Raw genomic sequence first — 13,636 nt, 5'->3', positions numbered from 1 at the left:
ATATTAAAAAATTTTCTCTCTCTCTCTCTCTCTCTTAAAAAAAAAAAAAAAAACTGTGGAACCAACCTAAAAGCCCTTCAACAGATGAATGGATAAAGAAACTATAGTACATATACACAATGAAATATTATGTAGCATTAAAAGAGAACAAAATTATGACATTTGCAAGTATATGGATGGAGTTGGAGAATATTATGCTAAGCGAAGTAAGCCAATCCCAAAAAACTAAAGGTCGAATGTTTTCTCTGATTAGTAGATAACTGTTATCTATGATTGGGGGGGTAGGGGTATGGGAAGAATAAAGTAATTTGGGATTAGGTAAAGGGGAGGATGGAGGGAGATTATGGAAGTAGGAAAGATGGTAGAATGATATAGACATCATTACCCTAGGTACATGTATGATTGCACAAATGGTGCATCTCTACACCATGTACAACCAGAGAATCGAAATGTTGCGCTCCATTTGTGTACAATGAATTAAAATGCATTCTGCTGTCGTGTACAACTAAGTAGAACAAATAAAAACAATAATAATAAAAAACATATATTACTGGAAACTGCTTCAAAGTAGACTTTACTTTCCCAAGGAAACAAGCTATAATGGAGAGGCGATTTCCTAACTGAGAACTTGGTAGCAAAGAAAGTGCTGATGTGACTAACACCATCATAACAAAGATTCAATAACTATAAAACTCTACAATCATTAAAAAGTAAGAAATTACATTCTAGTTTCCATAAAATGGGAGTACCATGCTGGTGATCAGCAAGTATGCATTCAAAATGTACAAAGCACAATTCTTCCATGTGCACTCATTAAACAAATTTAACCTCAAGCTAATAACCAACAAAAATAAATACTAAACATTTAATTACCAATCACTTAGCTTTGCTTCTTATAATACAGACTGCTGCTTAGGATGATATACAAAGAAGGGAGATGAAATAGATGGGAATAAATAAACGAATTAGTCAAAAGAAAGCCTTCATTGTATCTAAATTATTTGCCAGAATAAAGTTTCAAAATCCTATTATGCATTATTATCTATTACCAGGAGCAAGAGATCAGTAGTTGTTGACTAAGATCATAATGATCTTGATCACATTGGTGTTTCTCATTTATTTTTTGCTTTATTAAAAAAGAAATTAGAGCTGGGATTGCGGCTCAGTAGTAGAGCGCTTGCCTTGCACATGTGAGGCACTGGGTTTAATCCTCAGCACCACATAAAAATAAATAAATAAAGGTATTGTGTCTATCTGCAACTAAAAAATATTTTAAAAAAAGAAAAAAATATATAGAAAGAGGAGGTAAAATGTAGACCAATCACCAAAAAATATTATAGGATGATGAGACATTTTTCTTTTTCATTTGCCCATCTCTTCAGTTTATTAAAAGCCACATATTCTACTTAAGACTAAAGGCCACTTAAATAAAATAAAATAAACCCTATAAAGTAACTCTCATCTTCAAGGTCACAGGATTTACTTGAAACTGTGCTTTTGTGTGTGTGTGTGTGTGTGTGTGTGTGTGTGTGTGTGTGGTACTGGGAATTGAACACGGGGCATTCTACCACTAAACTAGACTCCCAGCCTTTTTTATTTTTTATTTTGAGACTACCTTTCACTAATTCCCCAGACTGGCCTTAAACTTTTTATATTCCTGCCTTGGCTTTCTGAGGCACTGGGTTACAGGCATGCATCATCATGCATTTCCTTATTTGAAACTTTGTAAAGGTATACACTATTAAAATATTCACAAAATTTTTTTCATAAAACATTAAATTTAAGGCATATCAAATACTTTCTTCTGATAACCATTATTATTTTTGGTACTTAACCCTCAATGAATAAAAGCATCAAGAACTGAGGCATCTTTTGGAGAAATGCAAATTAAAACCACAAAAAAAATATCACTATACATCTATTCACTAACTAAAATAACAAATACTGATCATTGTAAATACTACAGACGCCAGTCATATTTTACTTTTCTCAAGAGTTCTTTTTCTTCATTTGTCCTATCCTACTCCCAACAAACTATATTCATTCTCTCCAGAATCTTTCTCAAATGTCTGTCTTCCTTTTCCAGATATTTAATGCATTAGCACAAGTCCACAATGCCTCTTGCCTACAACCTTTAAATGGTGTCCCTGCCTCTGTCTATTCTCCCCACTCCTCAATCTAATCCACTCTAAATCAAACAATTAGTTTTAGTTTTTGTTTGTTTTTTGTAGTACTGAAGAATGAACCAGGGTCTTGCACATGCCAGGCTAGCGCTCTACCTCTGAGCTACATCCCCAGCCTTTATTTTTATTTTGAGAGAGGGTCTAGCTAAATTGTTCAAGGCTGGCCTTGAACTTGCAATCCTCTGCCTCAACCTCCCCTGCCTCAGCCTCCCTAGTAGCTGGAATTACAGTGCACACTGCCACACCTTTCTTTGCTGTTACTGACCCCACTGAGAACTAGATTCAAATGTAAATTACAGACCTTTCAGGAAAAAAAAGTATTCAACAGGTTTACATCTAGTCTTGGGGTCAGAGACTTCAGATTAAACACCTTTTCACTATCAGCAACAAATAATTAATTTTTTTTAAAAAATTAGATACTTTAAAAAAAAAATATCTAAATACATCCAAAATACCTGAGAACAAATCTCTCTCTTTCGATCTCTCTCTCTTTCTCTCAATAAATCTAAAACATATATGTGTGTGTGTGTGTGTGTGTGTGTGTGTGTATATATATATATATATATATATATATATATATATATATTTTTTTTTTTTTTTTTTTTTTTTTTTTGTCATGCTGGGATTGAACCACAGGTCTTGGTGCATGCTAGGCAGGCACTCTACCAGCTACATCCCTTGCCCTTAAAACAATATAAAACTCTGTACCTATGTACAAAGTTTCTCTATACAGAGATTTTTTTTTAATTTTTTTGAGTTATAGATGAACACAATGCCTTTATTTTATTTATTTATTTTTTATGTGGTACTGAGAATTGAATCCAGTGCTTCACACATGCTAGACAAGTGCTTTACTACTTACTGGGCCACAACTGCAGCCCCTATACAGAAAAATATTAAAGACCTAAATAAATGGAAGGATATATGCCATTTTCGCAGTTACAAAACTCAGTAGTGTTAAGATTTCAGTTCTCCCAAAATATATAGGTTCAGTACAATTCCAATGAAAACCATAGCAGACGTTTTATGGAAATTGATGATTCTAATACATGTGGAAATACGAAGAGCCAAGAATTGGCAATTCAATATTGAGGGTGGGGGGTTGAGGGGCAGGGACATACAACCACATGCTAGGATGGTTATAAAAAATATAGTAATTAAGAAAATATGACCAGGTGCAGTGGTGCACTGTTGTCATCCCAACTACTCAGGAGGCTAATGCAGGAGGATCTCAAGTACCAGGCCAGTCTAGACAACTTAGCAAGACCCTGTCTCAAAATTTTAAAAAGCTGGGAATATAATATAGTGGTGGAGTACTTGCCTAGCTCATGTGGGCTCTAGATCCAATTCCTAGTACTGCAAAAAAAAAAAAAAAAAAAAAAAAAAAGGTGTGATATTGACAAGAATACATAGACCATGATATTGAACACAGAAGTACACACCTGTAAACCCAGCTACTCACAAGTTCAAGGTCAATCTGGAAAACAGAATCATACCTTTAAAAAAAAAAAAAGCAAGATGGAGGAGTGTTTGCTTAGTATGCACAAGGCACCAGGTTCAATCTATGGTTCCATAAACACACAAAAATATACTATTACAGAAGCAAATTCACACACACATAGACACCTCATATATGACAGAAGTGATCAATCTCTTCCATATCTGATTGCTGAATCAGTCAGATATAAAAAGGGAAAAAAGAATGATTCTCACATTATACATAAAAATTATTTCCAGACAGACTACAGATCTAAATTGTAAATATAAAACAATAGAGTTTCTCAGGGTCTTGAGGTAACTATAACATCATGTTCAAGCAGCACTGTGAAGAAACAGCCCCAGTGTCCAATGACAAATGAGTAATTCAGTATGGGGCTGGAGTGTACTACAGTGTTAGAGCATGTGCTTAGCATGCATCCTTGATTCAATCCCAAACAACAAAAACAAATTAAAATAAATAAAACATGATATAGACACACAGTAGACTATTATTCAGCCATATAAGAAATAAGACAATACTTTAACAATGGGTGAACCTGCAGGACATAATGCTTAGTGAAATACAACAAATACTGCTTGATTTCACTTATATGAAATAACTAGGGTAGTCACATTCATAGAACCAAAATAGAGCAGTGATTGTCAGTAGCTGAGAAGAAGGAGAATTGGGGAATTATTGTTTAGTGGGTATAGAGTTTTAATTGTATAAGATGAAAAAAATTCTGGAGATTGGTTGTATAATAATATGAGTATATTTAACACTACACTTAGTGGTACACTTAAAAATGGTTAAGATAGGGCTGGGGTTGTGAATCAGCAGTATAGCGCTTGCCTAGCATGTGGGAGACACTGGGTTTCATTCTCAGCACCACATTAGTAATAAATAAATAAACAAAATTTTAATAAGAATGATTAAGACAGCAAATTTTACATTATGTGTATTTAACCACGAGATTATTTTTAATTTTTACATTTACACAAGTGTGTTATGTGTGTGTATTTATTTTTAATGATCTTGAGATAAGCAAAGATTTCTTAAATAAAAAAGTGCTAACCAAGGTGGCTCACTCCTATAATCCCAGTGACTCGGCTCTTTACCACTGAGCCACATCCCCAACCCTTTTTTTATTTTTTATTTTGAGACAAGGTCCCTCTAAATTGCTTAGGGCCTCAATAATTGCTGAGGCTAGCACTGAACTTGCAATTCTCCTGCCTCAGCCTCCAGGAGGGAGAGTTGCTAAGATAATGGGTCTGCACTTTTGCATTCAGTTCCAATTTATAATCTTCAAACGTACCATCAAAGAAAGACTAACAAACTGTTCCCAGATTGACAGAGACTAAAGGGATAAGATAAATATATTAAATGTGTGATTCTAGAGAAAGTCCTCGTGTTATAAAGTACATTACTGGCATAATCAACAAAGTTTGAACAGAATTTGAGCATTAAACTTGCATCTGTTAATTTCCAAATTTTGATAGTTATGTAGAATGTCTTTTGTTTCCTGCACTCCCCCCAGTACTGGGGGGTTGAACCCAGGGCCTCATATGTGCTAGGAAAGTACTCTACAGTGAGCTACATCCCCAGCACAACAATGTACATTTTTTGTAGAAAATACACATTCAAATTTTTTTTAAATGTTTATTTTTTAGTTTTAGTTGGAAACAATACCTTTATTTTTTTTATTTATTTATGTGGTACTGAGAATTAAACCCATGGCCCCACGAATACTAGGTGAGCACTCAACCACTGAGCCACAACACCCCAGCCCTCAAATATTTTGTGGTAATACTGACAAAACAACTTACTCTCAAATGCATCAAGAAAAAAAAAATGTTAGGCTGGGGCTGTGGCTTAGTTGTAGAGTGCTTACTTAGCATTTGTGAGGCACCGGTTTTGATTCTCAGCACCACATTTAAATAAATAAATATCCATCAACACCTAAAAATATATATTTTTTTTTAAAAAAATGTTAATGTAGGATTGGGGCTGTAACTCATGGTAAAGCGCTTGCCTCTCATATGTGAGGCACTGGGTTTGATCCTTAGCACCACATTAAAAATAAATAAAGATAACTGTGTGTTCATCTACAATTTAAAAATATATATATACTAAAAAAACCCAGTGGGCAAAATTATAAAAGGAAAAAAATGTTAATTGTATTCAGAATTCTTCTGTAATTCTGAGGCGAACTCAAAATAAAATATTAAAAAAGAACTACACTGGTCTGGGGATGTGGCTCAAGCAGTAGCGCGCTCGCCTGGCATGCGTGCGGCCCAGGTTCGATCCTCAGCACCACATACAAAACAAAGATGTTGTGTCCGCCAAGAACTAAAATAAATAAATAAATATTAAAATTCTCTCTCTCCCCCCTCTCTCTTAAAAAAAAAAAAAAAAGAAGAACTACACTGGTAGTTCGACCAAACACTAATCCAAAGGCCAGTGTCAATCCATCAAGAAATCTTTATGGTTCAGCAGTAAAATAAAACACTAATGAATAAGAGGGTAGGGTTGTGGCTCAGTGGTACAGCTCTTGCCTCCCATGCATGAGGCACTGGGATCGATCCTCAGCACCACATAAAAATAAAATAAATTAAATAAGGATATTGTGTCCATCTACAATTAAAAAAATTTTTAAAAAAGACTAGTGAATACATAAATATACATATGCCACACACACACACACAGAGACATATATACACATGTATATATTACTTATTTCTCAAGTCACATACACATAGATGCATGTACACACCAATGAACATTTGGGAAAGACTGTATTTGCTTTCTATAGCTGCAGTAAAAAAAGTACCACATATTTAATGGCTTAATACAACACAAATTTATTATTTTATAGCTCTGTAGTTTAGAAGTCTAAAATGGGTCTCATTGAGTTCTAACCAAGGTGTTGGTGGGGCTGTCTTCTGGTCAGTTTTATAGATTCTAGGTTTGCCCTTTCCAGTTTCTAGAACCTGCTCTAATTCCTTAGCTTATGGACCTCTTCCTCATCTTCAAATCTAGCAACACGAGTTTGAATTCTTACACAGCACCATTCTGATATTACACAGCATCTTCTTCCTCCTCCTTACACATTTAAGGACTCTTGTAATTAAACTGAGTCCAACCCAGACATATCTGATCAATTTCCCTACGTAAAAGTCAGCTGATTAGCAATCCTGATTCTATTGGCAACCCTAATTCCTTTTGCTATATACTTAACATATTCATAGTTTCTTGGGATTAGGAGGTAGATATACTTGTATGCTTGCAGTTAACAGTAAGGGGTATTATTCCACATAGTCCAAAAATGTTGTTTCCTTTATTTTCTTTACTCTGAGTTGTATGTATGTACATATGTTTTATATATGTGTGTGTATATGTGTGTGTGTGTATATATATATAAATGTATGAAAACATGTACACATACACTACACACACACATATTGGGAGAGGGCATTAAAATGCTCTTTTTCTTTTTTGTGTTATGGGGATTGAACCCCTGGGTGTTCTACCACTGAGCTACATCCGTTGTCCCTTTTATTTTGACACAGGGTCCTGCTAAATTACTGGGGCTAGCCGCAAACTTGCAATCCTCCCAACTCTGTCTCCCAAATTCCCAGGACTATAGGCCATGACCAGCTTCTTTCTTTCTTTTTAAAATGATCATTTATTTATTTATTTATTTGGTACTAGAAATTGAACCCCAAGGTATTCAACCACTGAGCCATAGCCACATCTGCAGCCCTTTTCAAATCTTATTTTGAGACAGGGACTCACTAAATTGCTTAGGGCCTCCTTGCTAAATTGCTGAAGTTGGCTTTGAACTTTCGATCCTCCTGCCTCAGTGTCCCAGACTGCTGGGATTAAAGCCATTGCACCTAGCTTTAAATGATGGTACTAATGGTGATCATTCTTTTTCACATCCTGGTATGTAGGGAGAAAATGTTGCTAATCCTTTGAACTCTGTGTAAGTAGTAAAAAATCTTTTGAAAATTTTTCTTGATCCCTTAAATGAAGTCTAAGGAAACTGGATGTGGTGTCCCATGCTTTTAATCCCAGCTACTGAGGCTCAGGCAGGAGGATTGCAAATTCTAGGCCAGCCTCAGCAACTTATCAAGAACCTCTCAAAATTAAAAAGGGGGGAGGAGGCAGGATGAGTGGCTCACCAGTACAACAACAACAACAACAAAAAAAAAAAAAAAAAAAAAGGGAGGGAAGGAGAAAGGAGGGAGGGAGAAAACAAACAAAATATTGTGTTCCTACAAATACACCATATATCATACACGGGATGTGTATTTTACAGAAACATACAGAACAAATCAATAAGAAAAGGCCAAACAACACCAGTCCTGGGCCACACCTATAATCTCAGCAACCCAGGAGGCTGAAAGAGAAGGATAGCAAGTTCAAAGCCAGTCTCAGCTACAGGCCCTAAGCAATTTAGTGAGAACCCTGTCTTAAAATGAAAAAGGCTGGAGGATATAGCTCAGTGGTAAAGGGCCTCTGGGTAAATCCTCAGCATCAAAAACACAAAAAATTTAAAAACAAAGGAAGAAAAGAGGCAACAATCCAATAACAATTAAAAAAAAACCTTGAATAGACACTTTACCAAAGAGGCTAATAGTCAATAAACCTAAAATAGTGCTTGTTTACATTAGTCATTAAAGAAATGCAAATTTTATAGAATAGTACCCTTCATCCACTAGAATGGCTACAGTGAGAAAGACAGTACAGCAAATTCACAAAGCCCTGGGTTCAATCCCCAGCACTATAAAAAGAAAAAAAAAAAGAAAAAAAAAGACATTCTTCAGTGAATGTTCCAGCGGGAACTCCTAAACACTACTAGAGAAAATGGAAAATGGTTCCACAGTATCTACTAAGCTAAATATTTTTGTCCTATGATCTAGTAATTCCACTCCTAAATATATATCCAGCAAAAATATGTAAAAAAAAAAAAAAAAAAAAAAACAGGTATAACTTTATTTATAACAGCACAATTAAAGTAGCCAAAATCTGGAAATAACCCAAGTGTCCATCAAAAACAGGACTGAGCAGTAGATGGTGGTACACGCCTGCAATCCCAGTGGTTAGGGGGGCTGAGGCAGGAAGATGGCAAGTTCCAAGGCAGTCTTAGCAAATTAGTGAGGCTCTCAGCAACTTTGAAACCCCCTGTCCAAAAATTTAAAATAATAGGGTTGGGATGTTAGCTCAGTGATAAAGCGTCCCTGGTTTCAATCCTCAGTACCAAAAAGGAAAACTAGAGCTCAGAGTAGTCTGTCTGTTTAATACTTGTTACATTGTAGTCCATGATTAAGTGCCCCTATATTCAATTTTGGATATTTGTTTTATAAACAGATATATGCAACACACCAAATTTGAGCTTGTTTGATTAAATATGATACAATACTCACCATAAAAGATTCTGGAAAATATTAGATAATTAAAAGAATGATAACAAAAATAAATAAGATTTAAAAATAATAATTAAAATAAAATATTTTAATCATCTCAATAGGCCCCAGGCAGGAAACTTCTCTTACTATTTCCCTACCTGCCCTCCTGCCCTGCCCTAAATTAAAACCCTGCTACCAAAACTCCTCCCATGATCTGGCCCTGTGGCCCAAAGGGCCCACCAAAAATAACTAACTTGGGCTGGGGCTCAGTGGTAGAGCACTTGCCTAGCACATGTGACACGACAGGTTCAATCAATCCTCAGCACCACATAAAAATAAATAAATAAAATAAAGATATCACGTGCATCTGCAACTAATTAATTAGCTCCTCTCATGGCTCTGCTAATGCCCTATAAAACCCAGACCCTTATGGCAGCCCCCACCATTCTCCTCCTGGAGATGTGCCCCTCTGGTGCTGAATAAAGCACACATCCCTTGTCCATGAGTCTCCCTCCATTTTCTTTTTCTTTTTGTATTCTCTTTCAAGTGCTTTCATATTGTTAAAAAGGCCCTAGCTGGGTGTGGTGGTGGACAAGTATAATCTCAGTGACTCTGGAGGCTGAGCTAACAGGATCGAAATTTCAAAGCCAGCCTCAGCAACTTAGTCAGGCCCTAAGCAACTTAGCAATACTGTTTCTCAAAAATAAAAAAGGGCTGTGGCTCATTGCTTAAGCACCCCTGGGTTCAATCCCTAGTGCCATTTAAAAAAAAAAAAAAAAAAAAAAGGCCATTAAATATTTCAAAATACTACCCATAATCCAACAATTCACAAACAAGCATATTAACAGTTTAGAATAATACTTCTCAAATGCAAAGACTTATGCATCCAAATACAAAACATTTATCCAAATTCCTGAATAAGTTCTCCAGACATCTAAAAATACCAGCATCACATCTCGAAACCTTAAATTTAGGTGCAAATAAAGAACTGGAAAATCTCTAAATCTGCTACCAAGGAAGTTGTTAAGAGCATTATGTATGACCTTGATACAAATTTTGTTTCAGTTCAAATTGTTACAAGCGTCACTGAAAGGAGCCAGATGAGGTGGCACCCACCTGTACTCCCATCTATTTGGGAGACTGAAGCAGAGGACCAAAGTCTGAGGCCAGTCTCAGCAACTTAGAGATACCCTGTCTCAATAAATAATAAAAAGGACTGGGAATGCAGTTGTGGTAGAACACCTCTAGTTCAATCCCCAGTACCATTAAAGAATCTATCTCACAGGATTATTGGGAGAATTAGATAACATAATATTAGTAAAAGAACTTAGAACATTAAATTTGGAACAGCAAAAACACTTAATAAATACAGGCTGATGGCACACCTTAACACTGAACAAGCATGAGGATTTGGGTTCAATTCCCAGCACCCAAAAAGAAAAAACAAATGAATAAATAAATAGTAGCCATTGCTATAAAAACAAAAAACCTCACCCACTTCTGTGTTATTCTGTTATTGGCACAACATCAGGTCAGATCACAAGCCGGCGAGTGTACTCTGAAAGAAGAGCCTAATTACAGGAAGAAGGAAACTTCAGAAGGAAAATTCCAACTCAAAAGGTTTTACTACACAGGCAGGAATTCTCTCCAAACCTTGGGACTCTTGCTCCCTTGCTTCCCCAACCCCTACCCTGGCTACATATGAAATTAACCAAGCATCTCAGAGAACAATCTTATTCTCAGTACAAATATTAATCTCAGTATCTATTTTACTTTTGTTATCTGAGTCTTTTGTAAAATGTTCCCAAACGGACTTTGGGAAATGAAAGGGAATACGCCTCAGGCTATGCTAACTATGCAGAGATTTCCCACCCCCCCAACTGGGTGAATACAATTGAATAGAGATTTTTTTACCCCTTCAATGCCAATTTTAGGATGCTCAAATTGATTTATTAAGGAAAGAGAAGGCTTTCTTTTGGTGCTAGGGATTGAACCCAGGGCCTTATATTTCTTTTTGCTGACTTAAGTTTATTGGCTAAGTTGTCAAATTTTGGTAAATATTTTCTATTTCATTCTCAATGAATTCTCACTATCCACAGGTAGAAAATACTTCTGTGCTATATTAAAATATTGCTAGGGGCTGAGGATATAGGCCAGTGGTCGAATGCTTTCAATCCTCTATATAGTGCCAAAAAAAAAAAAAAAAACTGTTAGAAAGTAAATGAGATTTCAAAATATTTTACCCTAGCCAGGTGAGGTGGCACACACCTTATAATCCCAGCTACTCCATAGGCAGCAGGAACACAAGTTTGAGGCCAGCATGGGTAACTTAGTGAGACTTCTTTTATTTTTATTTATTTTTTTAATATGTTCTAATTAGTTATATATGACAGTATAGTGATACCTCTTTTCAAAATAAAAAATAAAAGGCTGGGATGTGGCTCAGTGGTACAACACTTGCCTAGCACATGCAAGGCCCTGGGTTTGATGATTCCCATCATCATCATCATCATCACATCATCATCATCATCATCATCATCATATGGTTGGGGATGTGGTTCAGTAATGGAGCCCCCCCCCCCCGCCGAGTTCAAGCCCCAATACCACAAAAAAAAAAATTAATTTTTTGGAAACTAAAATATTTTAAAATAGCCAGGTATCGTGGTACATACCTATAATCCCAGCAACTCAGGAGGCTAAGGAGGCAGAAGAACTGCCAAATTAGGGGACAATCTCAGATCTTGCCCTCAAAAAATTTTTTAAAAAAGGACTCAGATACAGCTTAGTAGTAAAGTGCCTGTGGGTTCAATCCCAAGTGCAAAAACTTAATTAATTAAAATGAAAAGAAGGGCTGGGGCTACAGCTCAGTGGTAAAGTGCTTCCCTAGCACACTTGGTTCAATCCTCAGCACCACATAAAAATAAACAAAAGTACTGTGTCCATCTACAACTAAAAAAAATATTTTAAAAAAAAGGAAAAGAAAAAATAATCATAGAAGGGGAAAAACAAATAAATAAGGCTGGAGATGTAGCTCAGAGGTAAGAGCATCCCTGGATTCAATCCCTGGTACTGCAAAATAAAAAATAAAAACATCAAATTGGGGTTTTTAAGCTACTAAGGTTTGGAGTGATTTGTAACATAGAAATATCTGCACAGCAACTACTTGGGAGGCTGAGACAGGAGGATAACTAGAGCCTAGGAACTCACTGCCAGTCTGAACAATATAGTAAGATCCACTCAAAAAAAAAAAGACAAAAATAAATTATTATGATCATCTACTACAAACACAGATCTAGAAAAACAGCACAAAGAATTATCACTAATCTATAATATCACACCCCAACACCTATATTAGAATATCCAGAAAGAAGCAATTTGGAAACTAAATTGGGGATAGGAAGAGGATGCACAGAAACTCTCACAATTTACACAAAGAATTAGTTTCAAATGTCCATCCATCTGATAATCGATCCTATTTATTTAAAGAAAAGTCCTTTGTGAAAAATCTTAAGAATTTATTTTAAATGTTTTTTTTTTTTGAGGGGGGGTTACCCAGGATTGAACTCAGGGGTGCTCTTACCACTGAGCTACATCTCCAGCCTTATGTGTTTTTCCTCTTATTATTATTTTTTTGGGACAGGGATTGAACTCAGGGACACTCGACCACTGAGCCACATCCCCAGCCCTATTTTGTATTTTATTTAGAGACACTTGCTTAGTGCCTCACTGTTGCTGAGGCTGGCTTTGAACTCGAAATTCTCCTGTCTCAGCCTCCAGAGCCAACCCTGGATCACAAGCATGTGCCACTATGCCTGGCTATTTGTTTTTAAATACCTGTGTTTCTCAAATAAATAATAAAAGTTACTACGTCTACAATGACATCATTAAGGCAAGTGATGCAGAAGATCACATCAATTCCATAGAAGTTAAAAAAAGAGATGCCTCCCAAGCATTCCTGGTGTTATTATCCACAAACTTGGCTGATCTCATTTGGTTTTTTAGTCTGAGCATCCAACTAGAATAGCATCTGTGGTAAAAGATTGCTCCCAGCAATCCCCTCCTCCATGCTTATGCATGCCACTCTTCACATTAATAGAGATTATTTCCCCCAATCCCTCTCACTTTGGGTTAGCCTGGACTGGATCTGACAAATAGTGACATTCCTTGGATTTTCAAATCCCAGGATTTAAGATGACTCACAGATGCTACATTCTATATCCTGCAATGCTCCTTCTTAGAACACAACCACCATGATTTAAGGAAACCCAAGGAGCAAAAGGAGAGATTCATATAGCACACAGAAGGCCTTTAGCCCTAGCTGTGATCAGTCATGTGAATGTGGCCATTTTATAAGTTCCAAACATGAAGGCACCAGCCAACACCATGTGAAGTATAAAAACCACCAAATTTGCCAGGCATAGTTGCACATGTCTATAATTCCAGCAACTGGTGAGCTGAAGCAGAAGAATCATGAATTTGAGGCCAGTCTAGGCAATTTAGCAGGACCATCTCAAAATAAAAAATAAAAAAGGGCTAGGGATGTTACTCAGTGGTAGAGCTAT

The 13,636-nt window shown here is 36.2% G+C and overlaps 1 protein-coding gene across 7 annotated transcripts in view; it reads right to left on the bottom strand.

Moving 5' to 3' along the window:
- The window catches only part of BTRC (beta-transducin repeat containing E3 ubiquitin protein ligase), a 194,340-nt gene that overhangs the window by 172,397 nt on the left and 8,307 nt on the right, over positions 1-13,636 (bottom strand). The window contains exon 2 of one of the 7 annotated variants that reach the window (XM_081267075.1): positions 3,626-3,679. The exons of the other annotated variants lie outside the window; for them this stretch is intronic. The gene's annotated coding sequence lies outside the window, so the exon portion shown is untranslated. The remainder of the gene's footprint in view (positions 1-3,625; positions 3,680-13,636) is intronic. 7 annotated transcript variants of the gene reach the window in all.

This window comes from Spermophilus citellus (assembly GCF_964194105.1).
Source record: "Spermophilus citellus genome assembly, chromosome: 15".
Lineage (NCBI taxonomy): Eukaryota > Metazoa > Chordata > Mammalia > Rodentia > Sciuridae > Spermophilus > Spermophilus citellus.
This window is presented reverse-complemented; position numbering and strand designations above follow the sequence as displayed.